Here is a 14,506-nt window from a genome sequence, read left to right on the forward strand (position 1 = left end):
TAAGCCATCACCTGCAACGCCTTCATCCCATATGGGTACTGGTTCATGTCCCAGTTGCTCCACTTCCCATCCAGCTGCCTGCTAATGAGCCTGGGAAAGCAGCAGAAGATGGCCCAAGTGCTTGGGCCCCTACTACCTATGTGGGAGACCTGGAACAAATTCCTTGCTCCTGGCTGTAACCTGGCCCAACCCCAGCCATTGTAGCCATCTGAGGAGTGAACCAGCAGGTAGAAAATATCTGTCTGTGTCTCTCCCTCTCTCTCTCTAATTCTGACTTTAAAATAAATAAATAAATCTTTAAAATAAGAATTGAGCTCTGTGTATATTAACTCATTTAATCCTCATAATAACCCTATGCATGAGTATTATTATTATCCACATTTTGCAGATAAGGAAACTGAGTCACGGAGCGGTGATGCCCGGCTGAAAGCACACCATTTGTGAGTGGTGGAGCCAGATTCACATGCAGCCAATCTGGCTCCAGGCCTGTGCTCCAATCACAATTCGCCGGCCTCCTTCTGCCTCTCTCAAAAAGCAAAGGCCCACCTCCACCTGGGAGAAAAGCGCCATCTGTGTAAGACTTTCCTGCAGCTGGAGGAAGCTGCTGCCTTGTGAGTCACTGCAGTTTAGAATGGGATCATCAGCTGTTCAGACAACAGGAAAAGCAGCCTCTGGGTGGGATGGGCGGTGTCAGCTCCGCAGCCCCGAGACAGCGCTTCCAGGCCCGGCCGAGCGCTCTGCCTAGCCAGCCCGAGGCCTGGGTTAGTCCTCTCAGCAGAACCCAAGCGGCCCCAGCCTCCCCGGAGCTCTGTAACATCCTCACAGCACACCGAGGACGCCTGCCCTTTGCATCTTGCTGAGAGAGCTGCTGCAGCTGACCCCGGCCGGCTTCAGGAGGTGATCGGGGAGCGAGGTAGAGGGTCCGTGGGCGGGGGTGCTGTGCTCCTAGGGTGCAGGCCACGCAGAGCTGAGAGATGCAGTGCCAAGCCTGTGGGGTGCCGGTCCCCAACCCAAGAAGTGACAGCGGCAGCGCCCGGAGCTGATGTGACTCCTCTGGCCTGTGGGGGCTCAGGTAATTGTCTCCTGCATGACTCCAGGTGACTCCAGGATCCTCATTCTCTGTAGCCTTGAGACCTGGCTTTGCCTTTGGCTGCCTACTTTCCTAACCTCTCCCTTCCAATAATGAAAATACGACCTCGAAGCTAACTAGGATAGCTGCTCTGTTTGGCTTGTTTAATTCCCACTTATTCAATTCTCACAACGGGTGCTATGTGGTAGAATGATAGTTAACCACAATTATCCTCATTTTAGTAATGAAGAAAGGCAGCCCGGGCTAACCAACCCGACGTAAGGAGGGAAGGGGTCAGGTGCAGGGATCACCACAGGGTTGTGACCTCTACTTGAACCTGTACCCCAGACACCACGGGAGGTAGCGGTGGCTGGAAGGAGAATCGTGGTGGAGCCGTCTTGCTTCTCTTCCCCATCAACACTGGGGAGAGAAGGTCTAAATCAAGGACTGGAACTGGATGGGGGAGCGTTGAGGACGGGAGGTGGTTGGAAGTTGTTATGTAAGTACCCCTAACACTTCGTTCCAGGCACTGGAAGCAGGTTTAGGTCAAACAGCTTCCCTGCTGTCCCCCTGGGGGGCCTGTGGGGGGCCTTCACCCCTTCCTTTACAGGAGAACCTGGAGCACCCAGATCCCACCCACAAAGTCAGGCTAACTTGGTTTGGGGAGCCAGGGTTCTCAGTGCAGTCCCAAGACCTGTCCTGATTCACACTCCAGATCCAGATGTGTCAGCACTGCACAGCTCAGAAAGCCCACACTCCGGGTTCCCACCTGAGCCGAGACTGCCCCCTGCACGTTTGGGGATGCCTACATCCCATGTTGGAGTGCCTGGGTTCAAGTCCTGGCTCTGCTCCTGATTTTAGCTTCCTGCAAATGTGCATCCTGGGAGACAGCAGGGGATGGTTCAAGTAGTTGGGTCCTTTGGAAATAAGTTAAAGAATGTAGGAAAGATGCTGTACGTGGAGCTACATAAGATGTCGTAAAAACTGACTTTCCTACAGCTACGTTAATGCTGGCTGTAGCTATTGTGTTTTGGAGCAACAGACTCTTAGAAATGTACATGTGCATGCGCATTCTTTTCTCTGCCATAGTCCTTGAAGGTAAAAGTAAACCCTGAAAAATAAAGATGGACCGTCAGATAGGCTTCATAAAACAAAAGGAATTGCTGCTGTCCTAGCTGGAACCACAGTAATGTTGTTGCCTGGAATAATGAGGTGGCCCCTGACCCTACAATCCATTCACCTCGTTATGAACAGATTAGCACTTAAAAGTGCAATAGATCATGTCACTCTCCTGCCTAGAAACTTGTCGTGCCTTCCTGGCACGTGCAGCTGTGGTCCCAGATCCTCATTAGGCGTTCATGATGCAGCCCCTAACTCACTGAAGATGCAGTACAGTAGAGAGGCTGAGAGCTCCGTGGCCATGCCGTACAGCTGAAAGCCTGGCTCTGGCCCCTTGCCGGCTGTGTGACTTTGGCCAAGTGTCTCTACTTCTCTGCATCTCGGTGTTCTCATCCATAAAAAGAGGATGTTAGCATGGGCCATTGCAAGCCCTCAACAGCCATCAGCTGTTTTTAATATAACTGCTGACTTCATCGTCTCCACCTCCCCACTCCCAGTTCATCGTGCTTCAGTCTCACCAACCTACTTTCTGTTCCTCAGTTTTGCTAAGCTCGTGCCTACGTGTGGGCTTTTGCCCTGGAGTACGTGGTGCTGTCAGCCTACACCTCCTACCCCACCCAGGCCTGTTGGTCTCTTCTCATGTTCATATTTCAGCAAGACACCTCATCAGAGAGGCCTTCCTAACCACCCAGTCAAAATTAGTCCCAAGTCTCCCTGGGGGCTGCTGCTGTCCACCATGACAGAAATGCACCACCAGCCACATGTGGCTGTATAGCGCTCAAAAGCTGCATAGTGTGAATTGGAGGACTCCATGTTTCATTTCGATTAGTTTTACTTATTGGATTTTACTAACCGTGTGACTACTGCATCGGACAGTGCAACCCGAGCCCTTGCCTGACTTTGTGGTCTTGATAGCGCTGGTAGCAGCCTGAACTTACCTTGCAGATCTGTCTGTCTGTGGTTATGGGCCATCTCCCCCACCAGAGAGTGAGCGCAGCGGAAGCTGGCTCCTCCCAGGCTAGGGTATTAGCTCTAGGTCTCTGTAGTGCTCATTAAGATCTGTGGGATGAACACATGCATAAAGAGGCCTATAACAGCCACGTGTTAGTCAATGTACACGATGTAAATGCAACATGTGGTATCATTCCGTGTGTGGACAAGCCCTGACTTATGATTTGACATACGATTTTGACTTTGCAATATTACAAAAGTGGTCTGCCTTCGGTAGGAACTGTACTTTGCGTTGTGAGTCTTGATCTTTTCCCTGGCTGGTGATATGTGGTACCACACTCTTGGGGGCTGCTGGGCAGTGGCAGTGAGAGCAAATCCCCAGCTGTGTCATCACGAGGGGAAACATCTGACACTGTGCTATGTGTTGTGTTGCTTGGCTGTGATGCTCTGTGGGTCACTTGTATTCAACAACGTCGACTTACAATTTGTCAGCTTACGATGAGTATACCCAGACGTAAGCCCATAGTAAGTCAAGGAGCATCTGTGTAGTTAGTTTAAAAGCCTGAAGAGGTGTTTTACTTCCCCCAAGCCCAGGTTACTGAAAGATAGTAAGTGACAATAAGTGACTTTTACAAGTCACTTTCCTATTTATTATTGTATTTTTCACTTCTACAAATGAGGCCTCTCACCACAAAAATCGTATGAGAGGGTTTTCAAAAATTTTAAGGAAAATGTGTATATACTATGAAAAAATGTAGGGATTTTTAAATTTTATTTTTATGATTCATTTGAGAAACAGAGAGAGCACAATTAAGCTTTTTTTTTTTTTTTTTTTTTTTTGACAGGCAGAGTGGACAGTGAGAGAGAGACAGAGACAAAGGTCTTCCTTTTGCCGTTGGTTCACCCTCCAATGGCCCCAAGGCTGGCGCGCTGCGGCTGGCGCACTGCGCTGATCCAAAGGCAGGAGCCAGGTGCTTCTCCTGGTCTCCCATGGGGTGCAGGGCCCAAGCACCTGGGCCATCCTCCACTGCCTTCCCGGGCCACAGCAGAGAGCTGGCCTGGAAGAGGGGCAACCGGGACAGAATCCAGCGCCCCGACCGGGACTAGAACCCGGTGTGCCAGCGCCACAAGGCGGAGGATTAGCCTATTGAGCCACGGCGCTGGCACAATTAAGCTTTAAAAAAAGATTTACTTATTTTTTATTTGAAAGGCAGAGTTACAGAAAGAAGGAGAGGGAAAGGGAAGAAAGAGAGAAAGAGATCTTTCATCCACTGGTTCACTCCCCAAATGGCCGCAACGGCTGACCTGAAGCCAGGAGCTTCCTCCAGGTCTCCCACTCGGGTAGAGGGGCCCAAGCACTTGGACCATCTCCCACTGCTTTCCGGGTGATAGCAGAGAGCCAGATCAGAAGTGGAGCAGCCGGGTCTTGAACTGGAACCCATATAGGACGCCGGCACTGCAGCAACCTGCTATGCCACAGTGTCGGCCTTTTTATCTTTTATTTTTTAATTTTTTAAATTTTATATATTTGAAAGAGAGAGAGAGGTAGAGACAGAGAAAGAGGTCTTCCATCTGCTGGTTCACTCCCCAGATGGCCACATTGGCCAGAGCTGCACCGATCCGAAGCCAGGAGCTTCCTCTGGGTCTCCCACATGGGTGCAGGGGCCCAAGGACTTGGGGCATCTTCTACTGCTTTCCCAGGCCATAGCAGAGAGCTGGATCAGAAGAGGAGCAGCCGGGACTAGAACTGGCGACCATATGGGATGTCAGCGCCTCAGGCCAGGACCCTAACCCGCTGCGCCACAGTGCTGGTCCCCCCTTTATCTTTTAATTCTACTTTTTCACAAGCTTTTTGAAATCCCCTCATATATATTCAAATAATCTACCTCCCCTCTGGAAACTTAAGGAGGGCCTGAGCTGCCCTGACCATAATTCTGTTTCCAGGTGACTTCGGAGCAGCCTGCGTTCAGGCTCAGTAAGGAAGGTCAAATCTGTGAGCTGCTCTTCTGGCTTCTGGGGCAGCCCCGGACTGCAGCAAGCAGCCCCCGTGCTGGTCCCGGGCCTGTTCACCTGTTCACCTGCTGCTCAGGAGCCACAGCTTCAGGGTCACCTGGGTCAGACCTGAAGCCTCTGGTGTGCGTGGGTAGCCGCGGCTCTGAGAACCCGAGTATTCCTAAGGGAGTTGCAGGATTCTGCCAAAGAAAAATAGTGTAGGAGCAAGCTGTCTCCCTCCTGTGGGAGGACCTAAACTCAAGTCTGCCTGAGATACAATGCCCGGTGCTCCTGGGAGGGCTGGAACCTGGCGGGGTCCATCCCCCACTGGCAGCGTGGGGCTTCCAAGGAGCGCCAGGTCTGCTCTCGTCTCCTGTCTACACGAAGAACTTGGCTTCATGTCTGCGTGCTGGAGGGATCTGCCGCTGGCACAGCAGCATCAAGTCCAGGACCGCGGTGTCCCCACCTTGCAGCATCTGGATCTGAGCCCACAGAGCTCAGGAATATGGATTACTGCAGGGCCCTGTGGCCGAGGGAGCTGCCTTGCACTGCTCAGAGCCAGGTGCCAGCTTGCTGTGCCCAGCTGGCCACGGACCTCCCATGACCTGGGCCTGAGTTGATAAGTTGGGGACACAGACAGGAGACTGCTGGGCTGAGGTTGTTTTTAAGACTGCTTTATGAGCCGGCGCCGTGGCTCAATAGGCTAATCCTCCACCTTGCGGCGCCGGCACACCGGGTTCTAGTCCCGGTTGGGGCGCCGGATTCTGTCCCGGTTGCCCCTCTTCCAGGCCAGCTCTCTGCTGTGGCCAGGGAGTGCAGTGGAGGATGGCCCAGGTGCTTGGGCCCTGCACCCCATGGGAGACCAGGAAAAGCACCTGGCTCCTGGCTCCTGCCAGGATCAGCGCGGTGCGCCGGCTGCAGCGGCGGCCATTGGAGGGTGAACCAACGGCAAAGGAAGACCTTTCTCTCTCTGTCTCTCTCTCTCTCACTGTCCACTCTGCCTGTCAAAAAAAAAAAAAAAAAAAAACTGCTTTGTGCTCTATGTGCTTGGATTTCTTGTCAACAGTCTCCCTTCCTATGTGTGTGTGTTGCCTTCTAGACACACACACACACACACACACACACACGAGAGAGAGAGAGAGAGAGAGAGAGAGAGAGAGAGAGAGAGAGATTGATTCTCTTCCTGTAACATCAGACCAGATTCTCAGGCTGCATGAAGGAAGGGGTCGGTGGCAGTGGTGGGCCTGTATTTAAGGGGCAGGAAGCATGAGGACAGGTGTGTTGGCCCTAAGGCACCAGTGGGAAGGCCTGTTCCTTTAAGAAGGTGAGGTCCCTTGTGGCTTGAGTGCCAGGAGCAGTATGTCCACCCCACCTCCCCGAGCCCCAGGTTCTCAAGTTGCTTCTTCAGCAATATCCCCACGCTCCCTCCTGCCGGGCCCTGCCTGTGGTCCAGGCCCTACCCTGCCCTGCCCCGCCCCGGAGGCTGACTCGGGTACTTTTGCAGGAGGAGGAGGCAGGGACGCCGGAAGTGGTTTTTCTGCCTCAGTACCCGCTGCCTGGCAGGTGAGTCACCTGGAGGGTGCTGGGCCCCCGGGCACTCCTAGGTCTTGCAACTGAAGGCCCTGAAAATGGAGGCAAAGCCATCTTTGGAAGGAGGCCCTGGGTGGGGGGCTGGAGAGCGGGCATGGCAGGGACGCACCCTGAGGCCCGGCCCATCCACAGTCCCCACAAGCTGCTGGGTCTGTCCAGCACCATTCTTGTCCCTGGGTTCTTAGATTGCTTCTGCTTTTATTAAATGTTTGCACACTTGGCTTCACCTTTCTGGAAATCCCAACAGGCCCGTGTGAAAAGCCGTGTGTCCTGTGCTAGGAGTCACTGGGCATTTTCTTGCACACAACTGGGTGGGCCCCTGACTTCCAGTGCCATGGGGCATGGGCGCCCACTCATGCAGGACCCCTGCCTTCCCAGAAGGACGTTAGGGTTGGGTTGCGGGTGGGTTGGGTTGGAGCAAGGCTTCAGCCCCCTAAAGGAAGTTCAAGAAGAAAACCAGTAACAGCGGGGAACACGGCCCATGGGGCTCTCGGGGAGGAGGAGGGTCTCACGGTGACGCTCGTGTGTGCGGTCGCTCTACACTTGCGTGTTCAGGCCCTGTGCTCAGTGCCGTCTGACCTCATGGTGTCCGTTTCTCCAGGGCCCATCCAAGAGGGGGAAACAGGGCCAGAGAGAGGGCAAGGACTGTGCCCATGGTCACACAGCTTCAAGCAGCAGAACCAGGGCAGCTGCCCCCAAGGCCATGCTTTGGATCGCGACGCACCTGCCACCCACCCACGAGTGCCCACTCGGGGCTCCCGCACCCCTGCCCTGCGCTGGCTGCTGAGGGGCCCCTGTGGGTGCCTTGGAGCGACCTGCTCCCCTGCCACAAGGCCTGAGAGCCAGATCCCCCTCTGCTGATGTCATGTTTCTTCCTGAGGAATTCTGTTGGAAGGTGGCTCCCAGCTGCCTCGGTGTGTTGCGCCAGTGAGTGCTGTGGGGGAAAGATTATCAAAATATTTGCTGGCCTTGCAGGGAACTTTCAGAGTCATTACTGAGGCCCTCCGGGATGTGTGAGAGCCATTGTTCCTCCCTGCAGTGTCTGTTTGCCCCCACCTGCAGGAGTGGAGAGGTGAAGAATCTATATTTAACTGCAGGTGGAGGCTGCATTTAGCTTCTGTGAGCTCACCTGGGAGGCACGGGTCCAGTGCTGCTGTCTGCCAGTGGCCTGCCCAGATAAGTAGGCATTTGGGAATCTTCTGATCTGAGGTGTTAGGTAGGCTCCAGATTAGCCCAGCCCCAGAGTCTTGGTGTCCCATGCTCCTTGCAGGGAGGAAAGAGCCCTGGGCTCCCTGCCATGCTGACTGGCCCTAGCCTTGACTGGCCGTGCAAATTCCTCACCTCCCTGAGCTTTTCTTTTTCTTGCCTGGAAAATGGGGTGGGGAGAGCCAGGAGAGACAGTCTGTCTGTAGGGAGCATGGAACCTTCCAGGAGGGAGCCGGGCTGCCCCAGTCCCCCGTCAGGAGAGCTGGGAGGCTCTGGGCGGCTTTCTGGGTCTCAGTTGCTGCGTATGTACTCATGTGTGTGCACACGTGCACGCGTATATGTGTGTGCGTGCATATGTATTCATGTTTGTGTATTCGTGTTGGGGGGGCAGGGCTGGAGGTAACATTGCTGGCATGGTGCATGGCTGTGAGCTAACAGTGATCATGCCCATGATTATTCTCGGCCCCTCGGTGCTTGGCACTTACTTTTACGAGCCACACTGTGGGTCTTGGCAGTCGTCTTGCCGCGGGCAGGGGATGATGCTGGGGCGGAGAAGCTGGCTGGAGGGGAAAGATCTTCCACACTAGGGTTTCAAAACAAGAGGTGGGGGAGGGCAGGGAGCAGGGCAGGAATCAGGGAGCCCCCCGCCCCCCGCGACGTGCGCTCAGGGACTGCTGTAGTGCAGCCACCTCCCCTGCACCCAGGTCCTTGGAGGGGCTGGGGAGGCACGGCGCGGATTCCAGCGTCCTGGACGTGTCACCTGGGAGGGAGAAGGTTGTGGGGAGACAGCATCAAGCACTAAAGCAGAGCTCCTCCAGCTTTTCCTGTTCCTGCTGCTTCTCTGCTGCCAAGGAAGTTTTTTGCAGGTGCCATAGCCAGGGTTAAACAACAACAACAGAAACCACAGGTCAGAGTCAGACAGCTGGGGAAACTCCAGTCAGATCCTTACGGCGTCCCAGCTGGCCAGGGCTGCCTCTTCCTCCGGGGTTCCTTCTCTTCGCCAGTAGAATGGAGATCCTAGTACTTGTTTTACAGGGCTGGTGGAGAACGCAACGCTGACAGCGCAAACAGGGACTTGGAAAAGCCAGATCCATCTCCATGTCCGTGCCCACGTGCATCCTCCACTTGTCTGCCTTCCATGCTGAACCCCAAAGCCAGATTCCCTTATGCTGTGTGTTGTTAGCTTTCAGCAGAAAGCTGCAGTCTTCCTAGAAGTTCCCCCAACCCCGGGCAGCTCAGAACCCGTGGGCTGTGGTTGGTGGTGGGTGCTGTTAAGGCGAGGCTATAAATAGGACAGAAGCAGAGGGCAGAGCTCAGCAGCCCCTCTCCCCTGGCGTGCAGCCACAGCGCAGAGCTTAGTTCTGCAGCCGAAGCCCCTGCTAAGGCTGGGCACAGTGGGAGTCCCAGGGCAGGCTGGGGACACCGCCTCCCTCTGCCAGGCGTCCTCCACCCGTTCAGGTTGTGAATATATTGCCGGCTTTCCTCTGGCCACAGGAAACTTGTGGCGGAGGTGGGCAGGAAGGAGTGGGCGGTGAAGTGAAGGCAGTGAAGGGAGACGTAGGGCACAACCGTGGACTTGGCAGCATTTGATGAGCTGAATGTATCATTTAATCTGAGCGGCAGAGAGAGTGAGAACAAGAGAGAGAGTGCGAGCTCCTGTATGCCACTTCTCTCCAGAAATGCCTGCAGTGACCCCTGACAGAAGCTGGGAACTTTATCCGGGTCTCCCATATGGCTGGCAGGGACCCAACTACTCAAGCCATCAGGGCTGCCTTAGCAGGAAGCTGGAACTGGGAGTGGAGCTGGGACTGGAACCCAGGTACTCCTATATGGGATGTGGGCATCCCTGCCGGTGGCTTAGCTGCTAGGCCAAATGCCTACCCTTTGATGGGCAGAAATTCTGAGTTGGTACCCAGCAGGATCTCATCTCTTCCAGATACTGCGTTCCTTTGATCTTCTCCTAAGCTTTCTCACTGCTGCTGCCAAAGTCTTCTCCATCAAGGTGACTTTTTGCAGATTAAAAATAGGCCTCCTAGGGTAGCCATTGTTGCACAGCGGGTTAAGCTGCCACTCGGGACCCCACATCCATATCAGAGTGCCTGGGATGGACTCCCATCTCCGCTTCTGATCCAGCTTCCTACTAATGTGCCCAGGGAGCAGCAGATGCTGACCCAAGTCCTTGGGTACCTGCCACCCATGGGGGAGACCTAGGTGGAATTCTTAGCTCCTGGCTTCAGCCTGGCCCAGTCTTGGCTATGGCTTGCTTTTGGGGAATGAACCAGTAAATGGAAGATCTCTCTCCCCTGCCTCCCTCCCTCTCTCTCTCCCCATCCATCCCCCTCCCCTTCTACCTTGCAAATAAATAAATCTTTTAAGAAATAGGAATCCTTCTTCCCGAGAAAACGCAGTCCTGCACAAAGAAATAGAACTTGCCACATGGGTACAGAGGCATTGTTCCCTCACCTGAGTTGACTTGTACAGTGGACAGCATGCACAACCGTACAGGAGCCCTCTTTTCAGTTCTGGGCTTGAGTGGTCCTGCTGGCCACAGAGCTTCTGCTGCTGCCTCCTCTGTAGCCCTTCCCGTTAGCAGGGCCAGCTTGTAATGGGTAGCAAAAGCCAGCCTGGACTGGCACTGTCAGTTTTTCCGGCCCCTCTTTGAAAGGGCTCCTGACCCCCTCCAGGGCCTGGTCAGAGGCTGTCTGAGGGCCTGAGGTGACATCGTTCTCCCAGACATCACTCAGCGCGCAGGACGGGTCTCTGCAGAGGCCAAGGGCAGAGCTCCCCCACCGCATTCAAGGCGTGCACCCCAGAGCCCCGGGGGTGCTGGCATCTCTCTCAGCCTGCTCACAGGTTGCTTATCAACCACCTCCCTGAAGGCCTGCTCGCACACCTCAGGAAGCCAGAGGTGGGCAGGTGGGTGGCTTAGCACCCTCCATCCCACCGGAACCATTCCTTCCTCCACGAGCTGGCTTCCTGAGTTCAGGCAGCTCAAAACCCTGGCGCTCCAGGAGTCTACCTACCCATCTACCCCACCACCACCACCACCCCACTTTTAAACCCACAGGCGCTGCCAGGCTTCCTGGACCACCTGTTTAGATGGGAACAGCTGGGAGCCAAGTTTCCGGTAGCTTTGCCAATAGCCACGAGAGGCCACTCCCTGTGAGGAGCAGAGCTGGAGGTGGTCCTCGGGCCGGGTCAGGGGAGAGTTGGCAGGGGACACATTGTAGGCGTGAAGGAGTGGCAACAATGGGGGCTGGGGAGGCCGGCAGCTGTGAGGCTGCACAACCACCCCCCGGCTCTCTCTTCCCACTGTCAGCGTCCTAATGGGCCAGAGCTTTCTCGCAAGTGTAGGAGCACTTCTGAGGAGCACTAACCCAGCCAGGCAAGGGGGGAGCATCAGGCCCAAGCTGGAGGAGGAGGAGAAAGGGAGAAGAGCCTGGGGGACCCCAGTATGGTGAGGAGTGTAGGGGAGCCGTCCTGAGGAGAGCGGGCTTTGACTTGCTCTGGAGGATTCGGGGTGGAGAGAGGGGGTCAGGCTGGCGGTTCAGAAACATCACGCAGGTGCCTGCACGACAGCCAGATCGCAGCAGGGCAACGTGGGAGGGAGGGGACCCGACTGGCTGCGCAGAGTCCAGCTGAGGCAGGCCAAGGACCCGCAGTATGGGGGTGGGGGGAGGGGCGGAGGGTGAGGCTTTGAGGACGATTTATGGGTAAAGTCCCCAGGCCCTGGGGAGTGCTTGGCCTTGTGGGGGGTGGGGGGGTGGAGATGGGGCAGACAGGGGTCCAAGTTGGCCCCCGGGCTCCAGGTTGGACAACCTGCTGGAAGGAGGTGTCACCCTGATACAGGGGCGTACAGAGAAGAGGGGGCTGGCTCTAGGCAGGCTTATTTTGAACTGTCCGAGCCACAGTCAACATTTAGCTGGTAGCTGGATGTGAAACCCAGAGTTCCTGAAGCGGGTCGCGTTACGGCTACAGCGGGGTGTGTTCAGGACGGGCAGGCACCCGTTTTCAAAGTGGCTGGAGGGGGAGGATCCCCAGGAAAGAGGAAACCACCGGAGAGGAGGGGAGTGGGGAGAAAATGGTGTCTGGGAGATCACAAGAGTAGAAAGATTCGTGGGGGAGGAAGTGGTCAGCCATGCCCCAGGGAGCAGAAAGGTCAAGGGACACGAGGTCTGAATCCTGTCCACAGGGTCGTGTGCAGGGCGAGGCATCGTCAGCCTTGGGGAGAGAAGTTTCAGAGGAGGGGCCAGGCCAAGGCGGGCATGGAGAAGCCCGGGGCCTTTGATGACAGGAGGGAGAGAGAGGAGCAGACGGGAGCTGGAGGAGACCGTGAAGCCAAGCAGGGTGTTTCACGTGAGGGAGCCTGAGCAGCTCAAGTGGCTGAGCTGCGACAGCGATGGAGAGGGAGCCGTAAAAGATGCAGACAAGCGATGGAGGGAAGGAGGGGATGGGACCAAGCACACACTGGGTGGGTTCGTGGGGAGCAGCAGGAGTGAGGCCAATGCTCTGAGGGTGCAGGGACAGGTGGAGAGGACGACTGTGGTGCTGGTTCTGTTGCAAGGGGAAAGGGTGGGGGCTGAGGTTCAAGGGCATCATGGCCTCAACTTGCAGACGAAGCAGCTGAGCCCAGTTGCAAATGGTGGCCCTGTGGCGTGACAAGCCTCCAAAGATGTAGGCTTTCCTGAAAGATCTTTGCTCTCAGCTCCTTGGGTGTAGGAAAGAAAAGATGGAAAGAATTAACCTAAGGTTTGCTAAGTAATTACAGCAGGAGGCTATGGGCTCAGACCGGCAACAAAATGGCTCATACAGTCACCCTGGGTTCCAGACGGGCAGGGAAGGAGGAAGGAGGCGCAGAAGGAGCTCAGCGGACCAGGAAGATGTTCGTGCATGACAGCACTACACTCAGGAACCACGGGCCAGGGAGCGGGAGAGGGGGGAGGCGAGGCCAGGGGAATGCAGGTAGGAGGAGGCACGTGCTATGTCAGAGGAGGGGCAGCTCCAGAGACAGCAAGGCCGGGCAGGGGCTGGGCAGGGGCTGGGGCATTGGCGGTGGCGTGCAGTGCCGATGGAGGTCACTGGACTCGGAATGTCAGTTTACCCTGGGGTTAGAACATTGTCAATGTTGTCCACAATAGGACAGGAGTGGTGGCTCTGAGGACAGCAGCCACCTCCAGGGTGAGTTGCCAGCAGTTTCTCTGTTCAGTAGGTGACAATGGGGGGTAGTACAGTGTTTCCCAAGCATGTTTGATCGTAAGGACACATGGATCTTCTCAAACCTAAGTCTCGGCTAGGTGTCTCAATTCAGACCTCTAGCGAGGCGCCTGGGAATCCACGTGTTCAAGTCCTGCGGGAGATTCTTATGATCAGGCAAGTTCCAGAACATTGGCGTCAGGGAAAGCGTAAGCCTCCAAGTGTGGAGGAGGGAAGAATGGGTGAAGACAATGGAAGAGAAGGGAACAGGACAGCAGGAACCCAACCACTTGGGCCATCACCTGCTGCCTCCCAGGGTGTGCACTGGCAGGAAGTTGCAATCACGACTCAGACCCAGGTGGTCCAATCTGGGATGTGGGCATCTCAACCACTAGGCCGAATGCCTGCACCCCTGCCTGGCTTTCTGTCCTTGTTGCCTGGCTCACGGGGCACATGGAGCAGGTGGCCGGGACCTGCTGCCTCAGCCCTCCTGGCTCCTGTACTGATGCCTGCGATTCCCACAGGGCATCACAGGGTCCTGGAGCTGGCACCAGCCTGTGGTTGCTGGTGCAGTTGACAGCCCCGGGTGTGATGTGATTTAGAGGCACCCAGGAAGCCCTGGTCACCGCCTACTCTGCTCCTTCCGATGTCCCTCCCCTGGAATCCCATGAGCAGCCAGGTGAGGTAGAAGCAAGCAGGCATGGAAGGAAAGACCTGGACTACCCGACTTCTGTCAGCTCTGTCCTCTAACGTGCTGCCTCTTTCTATCCGTGCGACTTGGGATAACTTAACTTCCCCAGACTTCGGTTTGCTCACCTATAGGTAGGGATGATGAGAATACCTACATCAAAGAACCGTTGTGAGGACAAGTGGGCAAAGCATGTAGCGTGCCAGGGGTGGGTACTGATGCAGCAGGCAGAGCCACGGTGGTGGCGGTCCCTGTTGCTGGCATGGAAAATCCAGAGGAGACTAGGAAGAGCACAGGCGGTCAGGAGCCCTGGGATGTGGCGGAGTTTCTGTCCCCCCAACAGTTACAGAATCACAGCAGTCTATGAAGCAGCTCACCTGACCTTTAACCAAAGTGGTAACCGTATAATACTTTTATTGATAGAGGGTTTCGAGGTGAAAAGCCACTTCATTTATTGTCCTCAGATCCTTGCATTTCGGGGGACACTCTCTGAGCATTCATGAACTCTACGCTCTGAATTAGGAAACAGAAATGTAATCAGCCAGTACACAGTCCGCAAGGCCTTTCTGACTCACTCCAGGATAGGTGAGGATTATTCACTAATTTCCTTCCATGTGGTGCGTTTGTCACTGCCTGGTCATGTTGGCAGGAAGGGGCGCTCTCACTCCCTCCATGCTCATGAACCTGAGACAGCCGAG

General features: G+C 55.4%; 1 protein-coding gene across 3 annotated transcripts in view; it reads left to right on the forward strand.

Annotated features, from left to right (window-relative positions):
- The first annotated feature begins 527 nt into the window (after nt 1–527).
- Nucleotides 528–14,506, forward strand: part of BCAR3 (BCAR3 adaptor protein, NSP family member) — a 142,930-nt gene continuing 128,951 nt past the window's right edge. The window contains exon 1 of one of the 3 annotated variants that reach the window (XM_089300324.1): nt 528–897. The gene's annotated coding sequence lies outside the window, so the exon portion shown is untranslated. Of the gene's footprint in view, nt 914–1,395; nt 1,569–14,506 lie in introns of those variants that run through there. The other 2 variants (XM_089300325.1, XM_089300326.1) reach the window with 2 other exon arrangements.

Source organism: Oryctolagus cuniculus, chromosome 7 (genome assembly GCF_051225735.1).
Source record: "Oryctolagus cuniculus isolate XC-2025 breed Fujian yellow rabbit chromosome 7, ASM5122573v1, whole genome shotgun sequence".
Classification (NCBI taxonomy): Eukaryota; Metazoa; Chordata; class Mammalia; order Lagomorpha; family Leporidae; genus Oryctolagus; species Oryctolagus cuniculus.